General features: G+C 47.4%; 1 protein-coding gene across 3 annotated transcripts in view; it reads left to right on the top strand.

Moving 5' to 3' along the window:
- Sergef (secretion regulating guanine nucleotide exchange factor) overlaps positions 1-21,813 on the top strand; it is a 212,243-nt gene that overhangs the window by 137,246 nt on the left and 53,184 nt on the right. Inside the window, exon 11 of one of the 3 annotated variants that reach the window (XR_012908246.1) lies at positions 619-771. The exons of the other annotated variants lie outside the window; for them this stretch is intronic. The gene's annotated coding sequence lies outside the window, so the exon portion shown is untranslated. The remainder of the gene's footprint in view (positions 1-618; positions 772-21,813) is intronic. 3 annotated transcript variants of the gene reach the window in all.

Raw genomic sequence — 21,813 nt, 5'->3', positions numbered from 1 at the left:
GCTGTGCTGAGAACCCAGTTTGGTTTCCAACAGTCATGTCCAGCAGCTGACAGCCACCTGTAACTCTTGCTCCAGGTGATCCAAAGCCCTCTCTGACCTCCATAGACTCTGTGCTCACTTGTACAAACATATGCACATAATTAAAACTGAAAGTAAAACCTTTTTTATAAAAAAAATGTTAAAATTTTTTAAAGAAATGTTAGGTGCTGTTATTTGATATGGTTAGTTCCCTGGGTTGTCTTTCTTAGACTTTAGTTCTCCTACCTGTAAATTGCAAGGTTTCCCTCAAGTCTCCACCTGCCTCTTGCCAGTGTTTTGTTGTTTTTGTGTCCTAGCCTCAGACTTTAGGCTTCTGGAAGGGAAGCACTCTGTGCCCTCCTCCCCTTTCTTGCCTTTTTCACAGCACTGTGGCAGCACCTGACTAAGCAGAGTCATGAGCACGCTTGACTTGAGCTAGACTCCGACAGCAGTCTGGATTGGAGTGGACTGAGTGCCCCAGTGTCATGTGCAAGAACCAAGGACAGCAGAGAAAGGAAGCTGCTGGCAGCAGTGGGGAGCTGGAGGAGCTGGAGGCAGGGAAAGCTAGGAAAGCTATCAGTAACCCTGCCTGCTTTGCAGCAGGAGCAGGTACTTTGCACCGGAACTGCTGTGGTCTGGGTGTAATTAAGATGAGCTAATGAGAGAATCTAAGGCGGCGCCCAGTCGCTGCTGCTGCCACTGCATGGAAGAAGGCAGTTTCCCCTGGGACCAGCATGGACAAAAAGGTTGAAGGTAATCTATACATGAAGCAGCCCACACTAGCAGAGTTGGAAGCTGACTGACAGAGGCAGCCTGGGACCTGGAAAGAACAGAGCCAGCCAGCAGACAGCCATGTTTCAAACCAGCTCCATCTCTGTGTGAACTCTATTTCCCTCCTCATCCCTGCAGTGGGGATCATAATTCCTAGTCGCGGGACTACTGTGCACATTGGGCAGGATAAAGTACACAAGTTGCCTCTTGTGTCTATTTCTTTGTTTCTGATTTTCTTTGGTATGGAAAGTGGTAGAGAAATGTTCTAGTGACGTATTTCTTCATTGGGAGAGGGAAATGAAGATATTTTAGGGAAGAGGAGCCCTGTGTTATCTCAGTGAGGCTGTCGGAGTCAGTGTGTGGGGACTGGACAGGTGTTTGAGTCCTTTGAAATCAGACATTGTTCTTGGTTTTAGCTTAGAGCTTGATAAGAATACTTGTCTCATATGCCCGAGGCTCCGGATTTGATCCCAATACTATATACAATAAAAATATAAATATAAGTAAATACATAAATTAGCTAGGCATACTGTAATCCCAGCATGTACTTGTAATCCCATTTTGTGGGAGGCTGAGTTAGTAGAATCATTGCAAATGAGAGATCAACCTGGTTTACATAGTTACGCACATAGTAACAATTACCATAGGGAGACCCTGTTCCACCCCACTAAAGTAAATGAGATAATAATAATATATATATACCTTCATGAGTCTTTATGTACCATGTGCCCACAGAGGTCAGAGGACATCAGATCGCCTGAGTTTCCCGATGTTGGTGCTAGGAGCTGTGCTCAGTTCCTCTCTAGCTCCACAAACATAGTTTTTATTTGGTCCTTAGTGCCTAGGGACTGGCTCAGTGTGTTAAAACAGAGAGCTCCAGGTCAGGAAAGATAGGCCCAGTCACAGTATTCTCAGATGTCATTCTGCTTGGGAGCTGAGACTTGGGTGCTTTGAGATAATATAGACCCCAAAGGGTGCCTTGCAGAGTGCACGCTTTGCAGGCATAAGTAACAAGAAGCTGCTGCCTGTTCACCCTGGCTGGAGGCCAGCAAAAGAGAGGCAAGCTGGAGAAGAACCCTAGCAGCTTGAGTCCCTGCTCCCAGCTGCCTCCTCCCCCAGCCCCATTGCCATTGCTGTATCACACAGACTTCTGCCTCCAGTCCACTCTAAACCCAGCATCAGTACCTGGTACCATATCCCACACAAGATAGACTTGGAGTACTTCCAGAGTAGACTGGTATAGGATAAAAAGAACCAGACTGTGTTCATAAGCAGGAGCCTTAATGGCTAACAAATGCATTCTGACCGAACAGGCTGGAAAGGGAGGTGAGACAGAGAAGGGGCAGTCTGGCGTGAGGATGTACTCTGTCCTAAGGAGTAAGCACGACTCCACAAAGTAATGTGTTCTAACCCACTCTATGGGTAGCTGAGACTCGGGGCTTAGGTGGGCTAAGCAGGTTTCTCAGAAGTGCACATGGTGAAACTTCTGGCCTACCTCCAAGACTATTCTTTCCACCCACCATGTCCTGTGCCTGAAGCAGTAGCAGGTTCTGGTTACATTATTGACCTCACACAGTTGTTAGTAGAAAACTGTCTGATACAAAATTAGGGTACATTGTTAGCTGTTACGTTTATCTGTTATGACCTCATAAAGGGAGTGGTGGTAATTGACTATAAGGGGACTGAGACCCAGGGGCCCCTGAGAGCTGTAGAGACTAGAAAAAAAGGTGTCTTTATCCTGTATGTCAGTGTCCTGGACAAAGTCTGCATGATAAGATGAATCCTGCCCCTATCTGAGATCTGGACATCTCAGGAGCTCTGGAGACAGTGCCAATGCCAATTTGTTCCGAGTCAGGATCCTGCTACCCATTTCCCAAGCAGGGACCCAGCCTAGGGCAAGGTTCTTAGCAGCCACTTTTCGGCTTCTTCCAGAGAAAAGAATTCTGCATCATGACTTTATTTGCATCTAGGTTTCTTTCTCCCCTTCTTTGGCAGTTTAGATGAATTCTTCCCTTAGTTTCCCAATTAATTCTTTCTTGCTGTCTGGTGCTTGCCACCAGGCTCCTGTGGTGAGGCAGGGTGGCAGGTGGTGCGAGTCCCTGCCTGGGAAGGACTATTAGATCTAGCCCTGCAGGTGCTTAGATGACAGCTGAGGAGAAAACCACTCAACCTCCTGCCTCCTGCAGTTACCCAGTCTGTAACCTCACCATCTTGATGCCCACCCCAGAAGTGGGACTTCCTGAGTGACATAGGCACGCAGAATTTCTGCTCTGTGTCTGCACACCGTAGGTACCTGGGCTGGTGCTCACTCACCTGGCTCATTCGTCTTCTCTCTTCATTTCTTTTCACCCAGGATTTCCATCCATAGCTTCCATTGTAGACAGGCTGCTGTTGGCCTAAATGTGCAAGGTCACACGGCCACACTTCTCAGAAGACCCTTGCTGGGAAGGTGGTTCAGTATGCAAAGGACCTGCCAACTGTTCTAGTTACTTCTTCCTACTTGACAAAAGCAACTGGGCAGGGTTTATTTTGGCTCACAGTTCTAGGGGTCCGGCCATCTTGGCAGGAATTCATGGCAGCCAGAATAGAAGGCAGCTGTGCACATTGGGCACAGGAAGCAGAGACAGATGAATGTTGGTGCTCAGCTCACTTTCCCCTTTTCATTATGTCCGAGACCTCGGCCCATCGGATGGTACCACCTCAGTTAACCTGGTCTAGGTAATCTAGGGTGACTGTCAGCCAGCCAGTTGTCTACTCTGGATGGCTCCTGGGGAATGACATTTGAGGTTGTCCTTGGGCCTTTACACACGTGTTCATACACAGGAGCACATACATACATGTTCATATACAGAAAGAAGAGGGGTAGGCAAGGAGAGCCTTTCTCTGCACTCATGCAGACCCTTTGAAAAGGATGCTTTTGCTGCCGGCTTTCTGAAGCACAAGGCTTGCCAGGCGGCCTTCGTTAAAGGGTTGTATATTGGCAGGACACATGGTTCCTACTTTTTCAAGTAAAGCCAGTTTCTTTACTTGTTTGTTTATTTGTTTCTGCTTTTCGAGACAGGGTTTCCCTGTAGCTTTGGAACCTGTCTTAGAACTAGCTCTTATAGACCAGGCTGGTCTCGAACTCATAGAGATTCGCCTACTTCTGCCCCCCTGAGTGCTGAGGTTAAAGGCGTGCATCACCACTGCCTGGCCTCAAAGCCAGTTCTTATACCATATTGAAATGGTAGTCTATGCATCATTTTATTGGTGATTTCCAGCTGCTGAACCCTTGAGCCTTTATTAGATGTATGAGAAGCATCTGACCTTGGCCTGACACCCATCAAACAGGGCCATGTCAGAATTTAATAGAGAAAAATGTAATAGAGGAAAATTACTTTTTTACTTTTATTTTATGGCACCAGCAATGATACCTTTGAACCCTGGGGCTTTGTAGAGTGCTTTGAGGTATGTTCAAACTTGCATGCTCCTCTGTGGAGAGTGATAGGCTGGCTATAAATGCCTTCTCTGATTAGGCCGTTTTGTCTTCATAGCTAAGTGATGAGTCGGTGCTGCTATGAACATTGTTACATCACTGTGAGAAAGTGTACTTATAGGATACATTTCCAAAAGTGAAATTATTATACAAAAGCAGAATTGTAGTTTTGATTTTTGCAAGACATTGCAAAATTCGCCTCCGTAAGGACGATAACGTTTTCTTTCCAGTCAACAATATGCAGCAGTGCCCGCTTTTTGCAGTGTGCCTGACAGAGGGCTGGCAGGACTCGGATTCGTTTAACCAGGCGTATGTGACTGGTGAACAGCTATTCAAGGTGGTGTTTAAATTATTTTTGTTTTGAGACAGTTTCTCTACATGACCCTGGCTGTTCTAGAATTCACTGTGTAAATTGGGGTGGCCTTAAATTTATAGAGATCCACCTGCTTCTGCCTCCTGAGTGCTGGGATTAAAGGTGTGCACATCATTCCTGGCTTTTTTTTAACTTTATGCACTTGAGTATTTTGCTTAAATATATATTTGTGTGCCACTTGCTTGTCTGGCTCCCATGGGGCCCGGAAGAGGGAGTTACAGAAAGTCACTAACCACTCTGCAGATGCAGGGATCTAACCTGGGTCCTCTGCAAGAATATGCAAATGCTCTTAACCACTGAGCCACTCTCTGGCCCTAATTACTTATGAACTTGAATCACATTTATGGACTGGCAAGATGGCTTAGTGGGTATAGGCATGTCTCCAAGCTCAGAAACCTGAATTTCAGCCCCATGGCTGACTCTGAGCCCCGGAGAACTGACACCGGCAAGTTGTCCTCTGACCTCCACACCTGTACTGTAGTGTACGTTCACACGCACGCTCACCACAGATGAACATAGCGCTCGTGATGACTAATCTTGGTAATCAGCCTGGCTAGGTTGGGAAGTAAACAAGTGATTACTAAGGCGACTGACATTGTTCCTATCTGGGAGGGCCTCAGTGTGAGTGTCTATGTAGTGGAAAATTAGACCACAAGGGTTTTGACCCCATGAATGGTTTAATCCAGTAATGAATTCAAATTTTGAATAGACTGTTGGGATGTGATAAATCTGTGATTGGAGAGACCCACTTGGAGGAAATGGTAGCTTGAATGAATTCTTAGGGCTGGATCTTGCCCTAACCACTGTCCTGTTACTGTTCCAGTCTGCTTCCTGTCCACCATGATGTGAACTGCTTTATCGTGCCCTCCTTGACACAATGACCAAAGTCTCAGACATCATGAACAAAACAAATTCTTCTCTTAAATTAGTTATTGAGTCATAGCACTGATAAAATTTATAGAACATATATAATGGATTTAAATCCAAAGGATTTGGATTAATGACTTTTCACACAAGTTTATGCCCAGGAAACTACCACCCAGAGCAAGATATAAGACATTTCCAACACTTCAAAAGGTGACCTCATGCCCCACCCCAGCTGTAGTTCTCCCTAGACGGGGAGCCTTTGTTCTGTCCATTTGAACATCATATAAAGAGCATGCTCCTGCTGTTTGGCTTGTGGCAAGCACATTGTATCTCAAAGAATTATTCATGCTGTATGCAGCAGCTCTTTGTTGTTGCTTGGTTAGTATTTCTCTCTGTTCTTGTACCACGTCTCATTTCTCCATTTAACGGTTGGTGGACATCTGGGTTTCTGTGCTGGGGGCTGCACGGAAAGCCACTGTAAGCACGGCATAGATATCTCTTGCATGTGTAGCTGAAAAGAGGAGCTATAGGTCATGTGTATAGTCATAGACACCTGTGGTGTTTGGATGAGAGTGCCCCTGGGAGGCTCATATGTTTGAATGTTTGGTCTCCAGTCAGTGGAACCTTTTGGGAAGGATTGGGAAGTGTGACCTTGTTGGAGGAGGTGCGTCTCTAAGTGGGCTTTGAGCTTTCAAAATCATTCTATTTAGTTTCCTGTCTGCCCCGTGACTGTTGTAAGCTGTCAGCAACTGCTCCAGTGTTGTGCGGGCCTGCCTGCTATTGCCATGCTCCCTGCCATAATGGTCATAAACTGCGACTGTGGGCTACAGAATTAAATACTTTATAAGTTACCGTGGATATGGTGTCTCTTAATTGCAATATGAAAGTAACTAACACAACACTTATTGTTTAAACATTTTCTAAAGTAGTTGCATTGGTTCATACCAGTAATCCGTGGGTGTTCCATTGTGCTGTGCCCTTCCCACGTACTCTCAGCCTCATGGCCTTAGGCCATTCTGATGAGTGTATGGTGCAGCATCTCACACAATGCAAAGGATTTGCCTATGCTTCTTTTTCATGAAGTTCAAAACCCCTAGTCCAAAGGTGTTAAATCTTTGCCCACTGTTTTACAGTGGATTGTCTGGTTTTCCTTAATTATTTGTGGCTTACAGAGTCTACTATTTATTGGAAAATAACATTGCAAACGTGTTTTTATAATCCTTTGCCATCTTCATAATATCTTTTAGTGAGTAAATTTCTCTGTCTTAGGGAAGTCCAGATTTATCAATCTCTTCTTCAGTGCTTTGAGGTATTGGTACCCAATTTAAGACATTTAACCCACTCCAAGGTCATCAAAATGTTTTTATGTGAAATTTTGTTTTACCTTTTACATTTAGAACTAAAATTCCATCTCAGATTCATTTTTAAAACATTGCTTCAGAACTGTCTATTAGAAAGTTTATCTTTCTAATAGACAGTTCTGAACTGCAGAGACCTCTTAGCTAAAGGTCAAGAGATTGCATATACATATGAGTGTGCTTTGAGATGAGTCTTTCTTTCTATTATTATCAGTTTGTTTGGTAAGCCCTCCTGCTTTGTTATCCTCAAAGATCACTGTACTATCCCAGCACTCAGATGGCTGAGGCAAAGAGGATAACCTGGTCTACATAGCAAGACCCTGTCTCAACACACACACACACACGCAACATACACACACTCTCACGCACACACGCACATGCCTTTTTAGTTTCTGTCATCTTAGTTATTTTAAGTGAGATTCGGCATCCTTTCCTATGTTGAGGTCATTCACATTCCCCACGAGAAGAGTTATTTCATCCTTGTGCTGGTTTCTTCATTGCTATTGTAATAAGTTACTACGAAATTAATGGTTTCAAGTAACATTGTCTTAAGGCTGAAGTCAGAAGTCTGGATAGATTTCTGGGCTGAAGGGAGGATGGTGATTTGTTTCTTTCTTTTCTGGTGGCTTTAGAGTAGACCACCTGTTCAGAAGTGACTTCTAGCCCCTTGTCTTTAAAGCCAGCAGTGGCCGATGTGAGCTTTCTCCTCTGGTGTCCTCTGGCCTGACTGTTTCATCCTTCCCTATCCCCATTTGGCCTCATGGTTATACTGGACCCACTTGGATAACTTAGCACAATTTTGTGATGTTAGCTAATCAATTCCCTTCGTTTGTGCATTCAATTTTCCTTTGTCATCTAATCCTAGATTCACAGGCTGTAGGAGTTAGAATGCAGGCATTCTTGAATAGTTAGTGTTATCATGTCTCCATGTTACAGGTCTGAATGGCTGTGCTTTCTTATTTCCCACAGTCATGTGTTAAAATTTAACCCCAGTGTGGGGACACTCAGATATGGGAGATGGGATTTTTGAGGGGTGACTAGGTCATGACAGCTGTCCCATAAGAAAGATTAGTGCCCTTATAAAAGAGGTCCAAGGGAACTTATTTGTTCGTTTCCCTCATGAGGTCATTTAACAGGTGCCATCTATGAGAAATAGCTTCCACCAAACAAGAAGCCAGTTTTGACCTTGGAGTACCCAACATCCAGATTTTGAGTTGCCGAGTCGTGTTTAGAAGTGACAGCTAGGGCATTTTATTAGAACAGCCCAGGCAAGCTGACAGCCCTCTCCCACCAGTGGACAGTTGGCTCCTAAGAGCATCCTACATAAGAGACAGCTGTCCTTTCTTGGTGGTGTTATTGCACAGATAATTTCCTGGGTTTTTCTGTTTCATTTTTACTTTTGGGGTTTTGGCTTATTTTGCCTTTATTATTTTTGCCATGTAATCTTTTCTGTTAGCAGGGATTAAGTTTATCAGTCCTTTCGATATGGCTTCTGGATTTTAAGCTGGCACAGTCCTCCACAGGTGTGTGTGGAGGCACACGCATGAGGGTCCAGAACTTAACCTCAGTGTCAGAACTTAAGCACCCGGTCCCCCCCCCCCTTTTTTTTAAAGACAGGGTCTCTCGTTAGCCTGGTAGGTTGCCAAGTAGGTTAGACTGGCTGGACATTGAGCATAGGGATCTGCCTGTTTCTACTTTCCAAGAGCTGGGATTACAAGTGTTGCTTTGCCTATGTGGGCTCTGAGGATTAAACTCACATTCTTTACTGACTGAGCTATCTCTGGCCCCGTGCTTTTTATTTCCTTCTTCTTTAATACGTTAGGTGTTGATCCATTTGGAATCTGTCCTAGTTTAGAATGTCAAGGTGTGGATTCAACTTCATTATTCTCCAGATGGCTACTCAATTATCTCAATACTGTTGATCGAAGTCTTTGGCTGACTTCCTGGCTCCTGTTGCTACCAGAGTAGCCCGCAGGCTCAAAGAGAGGAAGGCACTTCCCCAGCTTGCCAGTGATGGAGTTAGGATACACTATAATGAGTGTTGCCCAGACAGGGGCTTCCCAGGCTGGGTACCAAGCAGAGGGGATGCTGCTGGCTCTGGGCCTCAGGGCTGTGCTCAGTGCCCTGCCCCGATCCTGTCTCACTCTGCTCTGGAACTGATTGATTTGTTTCCGCCTCACCTGCTGGCTTGGATACCATTTTCCTCTCCACCAAGCCAGAAACATGATCAGAGCTTCTACATCTGGAAGATGTGTTTATTTATTGCTGGTGGTGGATTGGGGGGGGGGGTTGCTTTCTGCTATTTTTTCTGAAGAAAGAATGTTTATATTCCACCGTGGGAGTCATTCTAAATGACATGGCAAGGTGAGGCTGCCAGGCTTTGGAAAACGCTCCTGTACTTGCTAAATTACTCTGTCAGGCTGGCCCTTTTTAGCACAAAGGTGACCATGACGTTTTTGCGTATTTCTCTGGTTCTTTTAGAGTTGTTTAGGGTAGCAGAAACTGCACTTGTGACCTTCTGCACTTATAGATACAGAAGCCAATGGGAGATTTGAGAAAGTGAATCTAATAATCAAGGTGAATTTGAGGCAAAATTTGTGAAGAATTGGAGTAAATTAGAATCCTTCTGCTGTGTAAGGGCTGAGCTTTGGTCCCAGCAGTGGCTGACACTGCAGCCTTAGGCAGTTAGTTATTTGGACAAGATAGTTTCTGAAATCATCTGCCCCTCTCAGCATTTATGTTTGTGTCTATGACCTGCATCACCATTTTAATAAAGCTAAGAATATACACATGCCCCCAAATGCTTTTTAAATATTGACTAAATAGAATATCTTCCCTATCTTCCCTTCCTTTGGTTTACTTGTGGCACATGGCATTCCGGATACTGTGGGGAAATGTGGCAGTTGCGTGTCTTGGAGGACTCATGTATGGTGAGAAAGAGCTTGGGATGAAAGCTGGCGCATGCTTTGCTTGTGAATACTGAATGGATGGGTGAGTGAATGGGTACAGCGTACCAGGGTGAGAAATAGAAGAGCGAGTAAAGAGGCAGTGGGTTAGTTTTGGAGATCTCTGGGAGAGAGGTAGGGCCTAAGTACTGGAAGCAAGCTTTATGTATAAGGGTGAACATGAGCAAGGGTAGGAAGGCTTATAATGGGGATTCAGGGTCAAGGGACAGTGGGTGACTGCCAAGACAGTTTAGGGTTACATTGGGCCAAGTCTTCATTCACGTTGACTTTACTGTTCAGAGTGGAGCCGTGAGGCAAAATACTTCAGAAGTCAACTAGCATAAGAAATAAAAATTACCCTGTACGGGACAGTGCCTTTTTACAGAGCAGAAGTACGGTGAGAGCGGCTGAGTAACTGCTAAGGACTGGTCGCTCAGAGTCTTTTGCACGGGTCGTTGCAGTTAGTTATCATTTGGGGCTAGGCATGTAGCTCAGCGGTAGAGAGCTTGGCCTAGCATGTACGAAGCCCTGGGTTTAATGCCCCCCTTTGGGAGGGGAGGGAGAAGCTCTTTTTGTCATAAAATAGAAATTAGATAAGAATTGTCTCTTTCTGGTGGAAAAATCCAGACTTGAGAGGGAGCCCAGATTCCAGTTTCTGACTCTATGGGTGTGCTTTTCTCTTCTGATCCCTTTAACTATCAAACTTTGGTAGACCCTCCCAAGCAGGGTCACCTGAGCTTTTAGTGTGCATGTGGCAGAAGGTAGCAACAGCAGAGCTGCCCTTACTGACGGCCCTTGTCTAGAGGCAGAAACCAGGCACAGTCCTCCTTGGTCACTAAAGCACAGCACTTCAAAGGCCAGTTGTGTGTAGCAACTGGGCAGCTTTGACAGTGGCCACACAGTTGCACCAGTGATCCAGTGAGCCCAGCCTTGGGCAAAGTCTAGGGGCACGTCTGTCTCCCTGGGAGCATCTGGACCCGTGTGTGGCTGCCCTGCATGCTGCCCTTTGCTTCTGGAATCCCTTGTGCCTTTCGGGAACATGTGCAGCTCTTTCCTGGGGGGACTGCTGAGACCATTTGGTCAGATGCAATGACCACATTTGTCCATTTGGCTCCTTCAGCATTTGCTCACTCATTGAGAGTAACAGACAAGTCATCGTAGTGGGCAGATGACCATCTTCCTTTGCTTTGTGAATAAATTAAGAGACTTGATAAGATATCTTCAAAATCCTGCCCAGTACTCACACTCCCAAGACTGCCCGGACTCACACTCCCGGACACTACCCGCACTCACACTCCCGAGACTACCCGCACTCACACTCCCGAGACTACCCACACTCATACTCCCGAGACTGCCCACACTCACACTCCCGAGACTACCCGCACTCACACTCCCCGAGACTGCCCACACTCATACTCCCGAGACTACCCACACTCACACTCCCTGAGACTACCCACACTCACACTCCCGAGACTACCCACACTCACACTCCCCGAGACTACCCACACTCACACTCCCGAGACTGCCCACACTCACACTCCCTGAGACTACCCACACTCACACTCCCGGACACTACCCACACTCACACTCCCAGACACTACCCACACTCACACTCCCGGACACTACCTGCACTCACACTCCCGAGACTGCCCACACTCACACTCCCGAGACTACCCACACTCACACTCCCTGAGACTGCCCGCACTCACACTCCCAGACACTACCCGTACTCACACTCCCCGAGACTACCCGCACTCACACTCCCGAGACTACCCACACTCACACTCCCGAGACTACCCACACTCACACTCCCGAGACTACCCACACTCACACTCCCGAGACTACCCACACTCACACTCCCGGACACTACCCACACTCACACTCCCGAGACTACCCACACTCACACTCCCGAGACTGCCCACACTCACACTCCCGAGACTACCCACACTCACACTCCCGAGACTACCCACACTCACACTCCCGGACACTACCCACACTCACACTCCCGAGACTACCCGCACTCACACTCCCGAGACTACCCACACTCACACTCCCGAGACTGCCCACACTCACACTCCCGAGACTACCCGCACTCACACTCCCCGAGACTGCCCACACTCATACTCCCGAGACTACCCACACTCACACTCCCTGAGACTACCCACACTCACACTCCCGGACACTACCCACACTCACACTCCCGGACACTACCTGCACTCACACTCCCGAGACTGCCCACACTCACACTCCCGAGACTACCCACACTCACACTCCCTGAGACTGCCCGCACTCACACTCCCAGACACTACCCGTACTCACACTCCCCGAGACTACCCGCACTCACACTCCCGAGACTACCCACACTCACACTCCCGAGACTACCCACACTCACACTCCCCGAGACTACCCGCACTCACACTCCCGAGACTACCCACACTCACACTCCCGAGACTACCCACACTCACACTCCCGAGACTACCCACACTCACACTCCCGAGACTACCCACACTCACACTCCCGAGACTGCCCACACTCACACTCCCGAGACTACCCACACTCACACTCCCGAGACTACCCACACTCACACTCCCGGACACTACCCACACTCACACTCCCGAGACTACCCGTACTCACACTCCCGAGACTACCCGCACTCACACTCCCGAGACTACCCACACTCACACTCCCGAGACTACCCACACTCACACTCCCGAGACTGCCCACACTCACACTCCCGAGACTGCCCACACTCACACTCCTGAGACTGCCCACACTCACACTCCCCGAGACTGCCCACACTCACACTCCCGGACACTACCCACACTCACACTCCCGAGACTGCCCACACTCACACTCCCGAGACTGCCCGGACTCACACTCCCGAGACTGCCCACACTCACACTCCCGAGACTGCCCGCACTCACACTCCCGAGACTGCCCGCACTCACACTCCCGAGACTGCCCGCACTCACACTCCCGAGACTACTCACACTCACACTCCCGAGACTGCCCACACTCACACTCCCGAGACTACCCACACTCACACTCCCGAGACTACTCACACTCACACTCCCGAGACTACTCACACTCACACTCCCGAGACTACCCACACTCACACTCCCGAGACTACCCACACTCACACTCCCGAGACTACCCACACTCACACTCCCGAGACTACCCACACTCACACTCCCGAGACTACCCACACTCACACTCCCGAGACTACCCACACTCACACTCCCGAGACTACCCACACTCACACTCCCGAGACTACCCACACTCACACTCCCGAGACTACCCACACTCACACTCCCGAGACTGCCCACACTCACACTCCCGAGACTACCCACACTCACACTCCCGGACACTACCTGCACTCACACTCCCCGAGACTGCCCACACTCACACTCCCCGAGACTACCCGCACTCACACTCCCTGAGACTGCCCGCACTCACACTCCCGAGACTACCCACACTCACACTCCCGAGACTACCCACACTCACACTCCCGAGACTACCCACACTCACACTCCCGAGACTACCCACACTCACACTCCCGAGACTACCCGCACTCATACTCCCGAGACTGCCCACACTCACACTCCCGAGACTACCCGCACTCACACTCCCGAGACTACCCACACTCACACTCCCGAGACTACCCGCACTCATACTCCCGAGACTGCCCACACTCACACTCCCGAGACTACCCACACTCATACTCCCGAGACTACCCACACTCACACTCCCGAGACTGCCCACACTCACACTCCCGGACACTACCCACACTCACACTCCCGAGACTACCCACACTCACACTCCCGAGACTACCCGCACTCACACTCCCTGAGACTGCCCACACTCACACTCCCGAGACTACCCACACTCACACTCCCGAGACTACCCACACTCATACTCCCGAGACTACCCACACTCACACTCCCTGAGACTACCCACACTCACACTCCCTGAGACTACCCGCACTCATACTTGAAGACTTCCTTTTCTCACACCTTCACCCTACCAAGAGAAGCTTCCCAGGTGATCCTTGAAGTAGGAGAAGAGAAGAGGCTTCAGAGAGTGAGGCAGACATGAACAAAGGGAGCAAGGGTATGAGGAGGGTGGAGCTGTATTCTGCAAGACTTGTGAGTCATCATTTTCCCCAGGCAGCACCTCTGACATGGTTCCCACATGCTACGGGAGTGACGTGTGGGGAAGAGGCAGAAATCTTACCAAATGGCATTACAGAACAAGAAGGAAAGACCAGACAGGGCATTCTTCAACAAATGCCTTCTAAAATCTGAATTTTGAGTGTTGCCAGATGAAGCTGGCCAAGAACTTCAGCTACAGGAAAGGGCTGCTTCTCATGCCAACGGAGGGTTGCAGGCTCTTAGGAGATGCGATGTGAGAAGATGCCTGGCTCAGAGGACCACAGGCTTTCAACAGTTTTCCACATACATGAGCACTGGCTTGGTTCCTCTGAAGAGAAAATTAAGGCAGAAGTGAGGAGTGGATTTGCCCTTCAGACCATGGCACCAGGAGCTCTTTGCTGTGGCTTGTTTCTGGTACCTTCTGCTGACCAAACAGAAGAAGAGTCTCAGTCTTCATATCCCCCACCCTGGTCACTGTAGCCCAGTGCTGCAGGAGCATAGACCTAGTTTCTTTTATTTCCTCAATATTTTATCGCCCTGAGGTTGTTATAAGGATTCAGTTGTAGTTTAAAAGAAATTAAAGAGGGACTAGGTAGATGGCTCAGTTTGTATGGTGCTTGCCATGAGAACAGGAGGACCTGGATTTGTGCTCTAGAACCCACATTTAAAACAAACACAACTAAAGGGGTGCGGTGGCATCTCTTGCTGTTCCTGAAACTGGGGAGATGGACTCAGGCAGATCCCCGGGGCTCTATGGCCAGCAGGCCTAGCCTACTTGGCCAGTTCAGGCCAGTGAGAAATTCCGTGTTAAAAACAAGATGAATGGCTCCTGAGGAACGACACCCAAAGTTGTCCTCCAACCTACACACACGCACACACGGAGAGGGAGAGCTGTTAATGACTTCAGTAATTTGGTTTTGGGGGTGAAGTAGAAGGAAATAAGATTCCAGAAAAATAATGGCATAGCAGGTTATCAAGCCTCAAATATTGACTGAGCCATACTGGTTGTAATAGAGCAACAGCTGACATTACTGGCCCACGTCTACCTTTACCCACTTTCCGTGTGTTATTCATTGATTACTTATAGTCCTGGTAACATGCGTCACAGACAAGCACAAGGAAGAGAAGGCAAGTGAATGACGGCGTTGACCTAGGTGATCTAGTGTCAGAATTTATTATAATTCCCGTTCATTGATCTACTGATAAGAACCGCACAGGGGTCTATTGCTACTGCCATTTAAAAGTTCTAGCTCAACCCCACTTTGTGAAGTTACAGAAAGATAGCATTCTACCTCCTCTGATACCAGAGTAGTAGGAAGATTTGTGTCTCATGAAATGACAAAATCAGGACTTACTCAAGGGTAGACATGTAAGCTGAGGTAGTAAACTTAAGAGAGGCCCTAGTGGTAGAAATCTTAAGTGTTGGGAGTTGACTCACAAGGCAATCCCTAGTCTGGTCTGTATGTGCTAAGGAGACCAGAGCATGTGCACCCAGCCCCAGGAGCCAAGAGGCTGAGCTTGTGGATCTTGTAGCCTTTGAGCTATCACTGGGGATAGACAGTGGTCTGGTCTGAATACCATCAGCCAAAGGGCTCTAAAGAGGAAGTTTATGGGTAAGATAGGGATATGGTTTTGAGTGTTTTGGGCTCCAACACCACATCCACGTGCTGACGTTGCCTTCGTGCATTCCAGAGAGAGCCTGCAAAGAGCAGGTGCCGTGTTTTCTTTGCTAATACTGAGTGTATAGAACTAAAGAAGGGTAGGGTTGGAAAGGCCATCAGAGGCTATTTCCACCCCACCTGTACCAGAAATGCCCAGGTCTTAGAAAGGGCAGTGCTATGAGCCAGCCAGAGCAGGAACCTAGGCACTCTAAGGGAGCAGATCGCCTCCCACTCTGCCTGAAACCTTTTGCTTCAAGCCGTGTTTAACAGCAGCTTACCCTCTGGGGAAGACAGCTTTTTGTCCTTTACAACATATTGATAACCTTCTGTCGGTCTTATCATTCTTATCATCTGGCCACCTTTGCCTCTGCCGTGCTTTCCATGGGCTTTAAAACAATGTGTGTGAGGGTTTGCATGCATGTATGTGTGTGCGCCATGTGTGTGTTTTGTGTTCACAGAGGCTGGAAGAGGATAGCAAGTCCCCAGGAACTGCAGTTAAAGGTGGCTGCGAGCTACCCTGTAGGTGCTGCTAGGAATTTAACCTGAGTAACTGGAAGGGCAGCCATCTCCCCAGCTGTTGGTTTTTTGTATGGTTTGGTTTGTATGTGTGGTTTTTGGGGTTTGTTTAGTTTTTTTTTTTTTTGGTTTGTTTTTTTGTTGTTGTTGTTTGGTTGGTTGGTTTGGTTTGTTTTTGTTTTTTGGTGGTTTTTTTGTTTGGTTGTTGTTTTTTGTTTTTGTTTTTTTTTTTTGAAACAGGATTTCTCTGTAGCTTTGGAGCCTGTCCTAGAACTAGCTCTTGTAGACCAGCCTGGCCTCGAACTCACAGAGATTCCCCCGCCTCTGCCTCCCGAGTGCTGGGCCTAAAGGTGTATGCCTCCACTGCCCAGCTAAGTTAAATTTTGTTATAGGGATGCATGCGTAGAACTATATTAATGTAGTTGTAAGAGGGAGCATTAAGTCTGTGAAAGAAATATAGTTCTATTGGTCTTTAGTGAGTTTACACTATTTTTAAGAATATTTAAGTTACATGAGACCCTGTCTCAGAGAACACTCGCTCTGAGCCAGTAAAACCCATCTTGAGTTCTGCCTCCCTGTAGGTCAGGAGGTGGAGAGCAGCGAAGGTCATATGATGGCTGACTCTCAGGGTGCATGGGAAGGGCCGAGCTCACTTCCTGACCCACGCTGCCCCGGTACGCAGAGCTTTGTGTTGCTCCACGTGCTTCACGGAGCTTGGCCTGGTCTGGCCATTGAGTTTTACCATCTAAGAGGTTCTGTCAATAGAAGAATTCTCTTTAGAGATGAGTGTGCCTTAGCCAAGGTTCCGTCAGAGAAACAGACTCAGTGTAAATGAAAGAATTTAGGATGAGGCTTGGTGTACGCAACTCTAGGGACTGCCCAGTCTGTTCTTACCGCACACGTCAGGAGGGGTGTGCTGCTAAGGAACAGTGGGGTAGGAGCTGAGCCACACTGGGCAGGCTGCACTTCTTGGGGAAACACCTCTCTTAGGGCTGTCAGTTTCCCTTTTGTGAAGCCACCTAATTGCATTAATCACGTCTACAGAATACCCAGCAGCACCTGGAATGAATACAGGCTGGCATGTGAAACTGATCATCACATGGCCCGGTCTCCATTCTAAGAAAAACTTTCCAGGGACATCATGGAAGCCAAACTGGTTAGAAGAGGGTTGGAAACAGAGTCATGGAAGGAGAGGGGCTGTTTCTTTATTGGAAGGGCAGAGCTCAGCGTGTCAGGAGCAGTGGCTCGGGTGGTGCCGATTTTCTGCTTGGTGGACTGGAGGGATGTATCACCATTGAGAAGGGAGCACTGGGAGAGGGGAATGAGCAGGTTTTGAGTAAGGTTTTAAATGCAATTCAATGTGAAATATCTGTGACCATCCAAGGAGAATCTCTTCTTGGGATGGAGACCATTAGCTGTGTGAGGAGGTTGAGAGCCTTTCTACAGAGGGAGGTAGCCACACAGGCCCACTGAAGCCCAGTTTTTCCTTCATGGATACATGGGTAGTGTTTCTTTTTTTTTGTTGTTGTTTGTTTTTTTGTTTTTCGAGACAGGGTTTCTCTGTGGTTTTGGAGCCTGTCCTGGAACTAGCTCTTGTAGACCAGGCTGGTCTCGAACTCACAGAGATCCGCCTGCCTCTGCCTTCGGAGTGCTGGGATTAAAGGCGTGCGCCCCCACCGCCCAGCTGGGTAGTGTTTCTGTTATGTGGTCTTCTATAGAGTGTGTATCAGGATACTATTAGTCATGCAAGAGCAGCATATCTGGTGGGTGAGTCTTTTATTCTTGCCCACCGTTTACAAGGAGCCAGCCCTTTTCCATTTTCCCCGTTACGTTTCCATCATTGTGATAAAATATCCTAACAATGGCCAGGTGGTGGTGGCGCACGCCTTTAATCCCAGCACTTGGGAGGCAGAGGCAGGTGGATCTCTGTGAGTTCAAGCCAGCCTATCCTATTACACAGAAAAACCCTGTCTAAAAAAACAAAACAAAACAAAAATATCCTACAAAAGCAACAAGTGTGAAAGAGAGGCTTCATTCTGGCCTCTAATTGCATTCAAGCATACAGCTCTGGGGGCGGAGCAGGGATCACAGCAGCAGCAGCAGGGGCTGGTCACATAGCACCCATAGTCAAGAAGCAGAAAAGGACCAATCATGCTGCGCCTCAGCTTCCTTTGTCCACTTATGCAGTCCAGGATTCTGGCCAGAGAATGGCAACACTTACAGTGGACAGGTCTCCCCACCTCATGTAGCACAACCAAGATCCTGACACGCTGACAACACTCACCATCACATAGCCCACCCTGGTAGATGTTCTTCTAGATACCAAGAGGCCCTTTCCTCACATCCCTCCTGACAGTGTGACAGTCAACAGTGTTTCCATATATGCAAACCTCTTCCTGAGGGAAGCCTGCAGGCATACAGTGCAGGCATGATTGATGGCTATGTGCAGTGACTCTCGTTGCTTCATACAATCAGGCTGCTTGGGGTAAAGTGTTCTGCTTTCCTTCTTGGCCTCCTCTCACCCAGTTTGCAGATAATAGGGACTTAGTGCCCCACAAGATACTCGCTGAGCACCAGGCAGTGTGCTGGCACCTTTGTACTACTGGTGACAAAAAGAGGACAGCTAACAAGTGTGTGTTTGCCTCCATGCAAGGCCCTGTGTAAGGAGGATTTTTTTTTTGCCATTTGAAATTTTAATTTAATAATTGCAGCAATCATATAAGGTAGGTACTGCTATCTACATTTGTCTACTTGTATATGAGGGATCGAGGCAGAAAGATTAAGCAGATTGTCCCAGCTGCATAATTAGTAGTTGTACAATTAGTGTATATCCAAAGTTTGGAGAAATGTTCTGATTCCCAAGTCCACGGTAAGACCCCATGCTATCTTCCTCTGACATATCTATAGCCAGAGTTTTAGGGCAAAGGTTAAGGCACCAGCAGCTCCAGCTTGGGCTCAGCCACCTGTCCCAGTGTGCAATTAAATGGGTAAGAAATGGTGAAAAGTGAGAGAATGGGCACACTGGAAGAGGAACAAGGCCCCAGTGACTCACAAGCCCTTCAGAGTCTCTGCTTCAAAGCTGGGTCCCTGCCCTGCCTTTCCTCAGTGATGGACAGCAGTCTGAAGCTGAATACATCTTTCTTTTGAGCAGAGTGGTTTATCACAGCAGCAGAAAGTAAACCAGCAGAGTATGTAGGTGAATGTATGTATTTTCTCATGTATATGACCATGCTTGTGGAGGCCTTAGTTGTCCCTGAGAGTCTTCCTAGATTACTCTCTACTGCCTTCTTTGATGCAGAATCTAAACCCAGGGCTCTCTCGTAAGCCTGCTCTGAGTGGCCGTGTCCACCGTCCAAGCATTGGCATTACTTACTGCTGCTATGACCACCTGGCATGTGATGGGCTCTGGGAATCCAAACGCTGATCCTCATGTTTGCAAGGCAAAAACTTTATCTACTGAGCCAGCTCCCTGGTTCCCGGACCCCACAGTTCTCACCCTGTGGCTCTTGGCTGTGGAATCAGCACCTTGGGTAGGTTGAGGTGATGAGGGGGTGCAACAACCTGGTTCTAGGGTAAAAAGTAGAGAACTCAGTACACATTTGGAATCACAGCTCCATTTTGCATTCAGCCCTTCCTCATTTCCATGGAAGCATGGGTTGTGGGATTGTTCAGCCCTACTTTCTCATTAGTGTCCAGCAGTCACCTTGGCCACATCAGCTCTGAGGAGATCTGTGACCTTGTACAAATGTGATGACTCTTCAGCAGCAGCTCTCTGGCAAAGTGCCGTCAGCACTCAACTGTGAAGAGAGGAGGGATTTCATCCATAGCCCTGCCTCTGACTTCACATCTGAGGGTCACCTCAGTAAGTACCATCCCACGCCATCAGTCTCTTCTCAAGAAGCAAGTGCTCACACAGGACCCCTGTGGCCACACCATGACTGTGAGAACATGAACCCTGCAGAGCCTCTGTGCTCTTGTGTCTTAGATGGAGCTCCTTACACTCTTTCTCTTACGACCTCCTGTGCACCTGAGATAGTTTTAATGTGACCCCTGGCATCTAAGTATATAAAGTAGGTATCGAATATTTATTGATAAACAAAGAAAAGCTTAAAATAAGTTAAGATAGCTCTTCAGTACATAGATAATTTTATATTTTTTAACTATAAAAGCTAAATTACAAACTGATGGGTTGTACTTGGTTGCGTATTTCTTAGCATTTTTTTTTTGAATTTTCGAGATAGGGTTTCTCCGTAGCTTTTGGTTCCTGTTCTGGAACTAGCTCTTGTAGACCAGGCTGGCCTCGAACTCACAGAGATCTGCCTGCCTCTGCCTCCCGAGTGCTGGGATTAAAGACGTGCGCCACCACCGCCCGGCTGGTTGTGTATTTCTATGAGAAGAATTAAATCTTGGCTGAGTCTTGATATTGCAGGACACGAAACATCCCCAATGCTTTTCAGAGTTGGTTTATAACTGCCAGTGCTGAAAATGCCACTTCACGTGAGTGCATAAAACAGAACACCAGAAGTACGTCTAGGGCCATACATACATTATAAGAAATACTGTCCTAATCCGAAGCCCAAATTCACTTAACTTTAAAAAAAAAAATGAAAGTCAACAGCTCAAATGACAGTTTTTTAAAATACAGCATTCTAACACAGTAAAATCCAAAAATGTACTAATTTTATGCTTACATACTGAGAAATGACACTAGGAAAATATTAGAAAGAAGCCATGGTGGGTTTTCGTAAGACAGAGGACTAGGTGTGCTCCGTAAACACACCACAGTTTATAACGTAAAGTCATCTCGAATCTAAGCTGAGGTGTTGGGAAATAGCCACTGGTTACTGGGTGTCGTGATAGCATGCACAGTGCAGAGTATACCTGTTGTGTGCTCAGAATCAAGGAGACCATGAGGTCATGTGATATAGCACAGCGGGCACTGCCAAGCACATCTTATACCCATTATATGTTTGATTCTGAGTTAATTTTTGGTCATTTGTATGCTCATAAACTTTTCACTGTTGCCAAGTGTCTGTGACCCTCCACTCTTAGTTACCTGGCCCACATTGTCAGGCACCCAGGGCATCTCATAGTAATGTTATCTCATTTTTTTTCTGTGTAACAGCTCTTTGGAATGTGGTTGGCAATTGAGAGCATAGGTTCCAGTCAAGACCAGATTTTGAATCCTAAAATGCTAACTGGTTTTATGTGAACTTGATACAAGCTTAAGTCATCTGAAAGAAGGGAATCTCAATTAAGAAAGTGCTTCCATAAGATGGGGCTGTAACCAGGCCTAAAAGGCATTTTCTTAATTAGTGTTTGAGGAAGGGGCAGCCCATTGTAGTGTTACCATATCTTAAGGGCTCCTCGGAACCCTTAAGAAACCAGGCTAAGCAAACCATGAAGGGCAAGCCAGTAAGCAACACCCCTTCATGGCCTCTGCTCCTGCCTCCAGGGTCCTGTCTGTTTGACTTCTCTTGATGATGACAGTTATAGAAGTATAAGCCAAATAAACCCTTTCCTTCCCAATTTGCCTTTTGGCCCTGGTGCTTTGTTGCGGCAATAGTAACCCTAACTAGAACACCTAATATGAAAGTGTAACAATTGTATGGCCCAGATTAGCTCCCTGGCTGTGGTTTCCAGTCTACTGATGGAAATGATAGTGCCCACCGAGGGCT

This window comes from Microtus pennsylvanicus, chromosome 18 (genome assembly GCF_037038515.1).
Source record: "Microtus pennsylvanicus isolate mMicPen1 chromosome 18, mMicPen1.hap1, whole genome shotgun sequence".
Classification (NCBI taxonomy): Eukaryota; Metazoa; Chordata; class Mammalia; order Rodentia; family Cricetidae; genus Microtus; species Microtus pennsylvanicus.
Note: the sequence above shows the minus strand (reverse complement) of the source record. Positions and strands in the feature narration are given on the sequence as shown.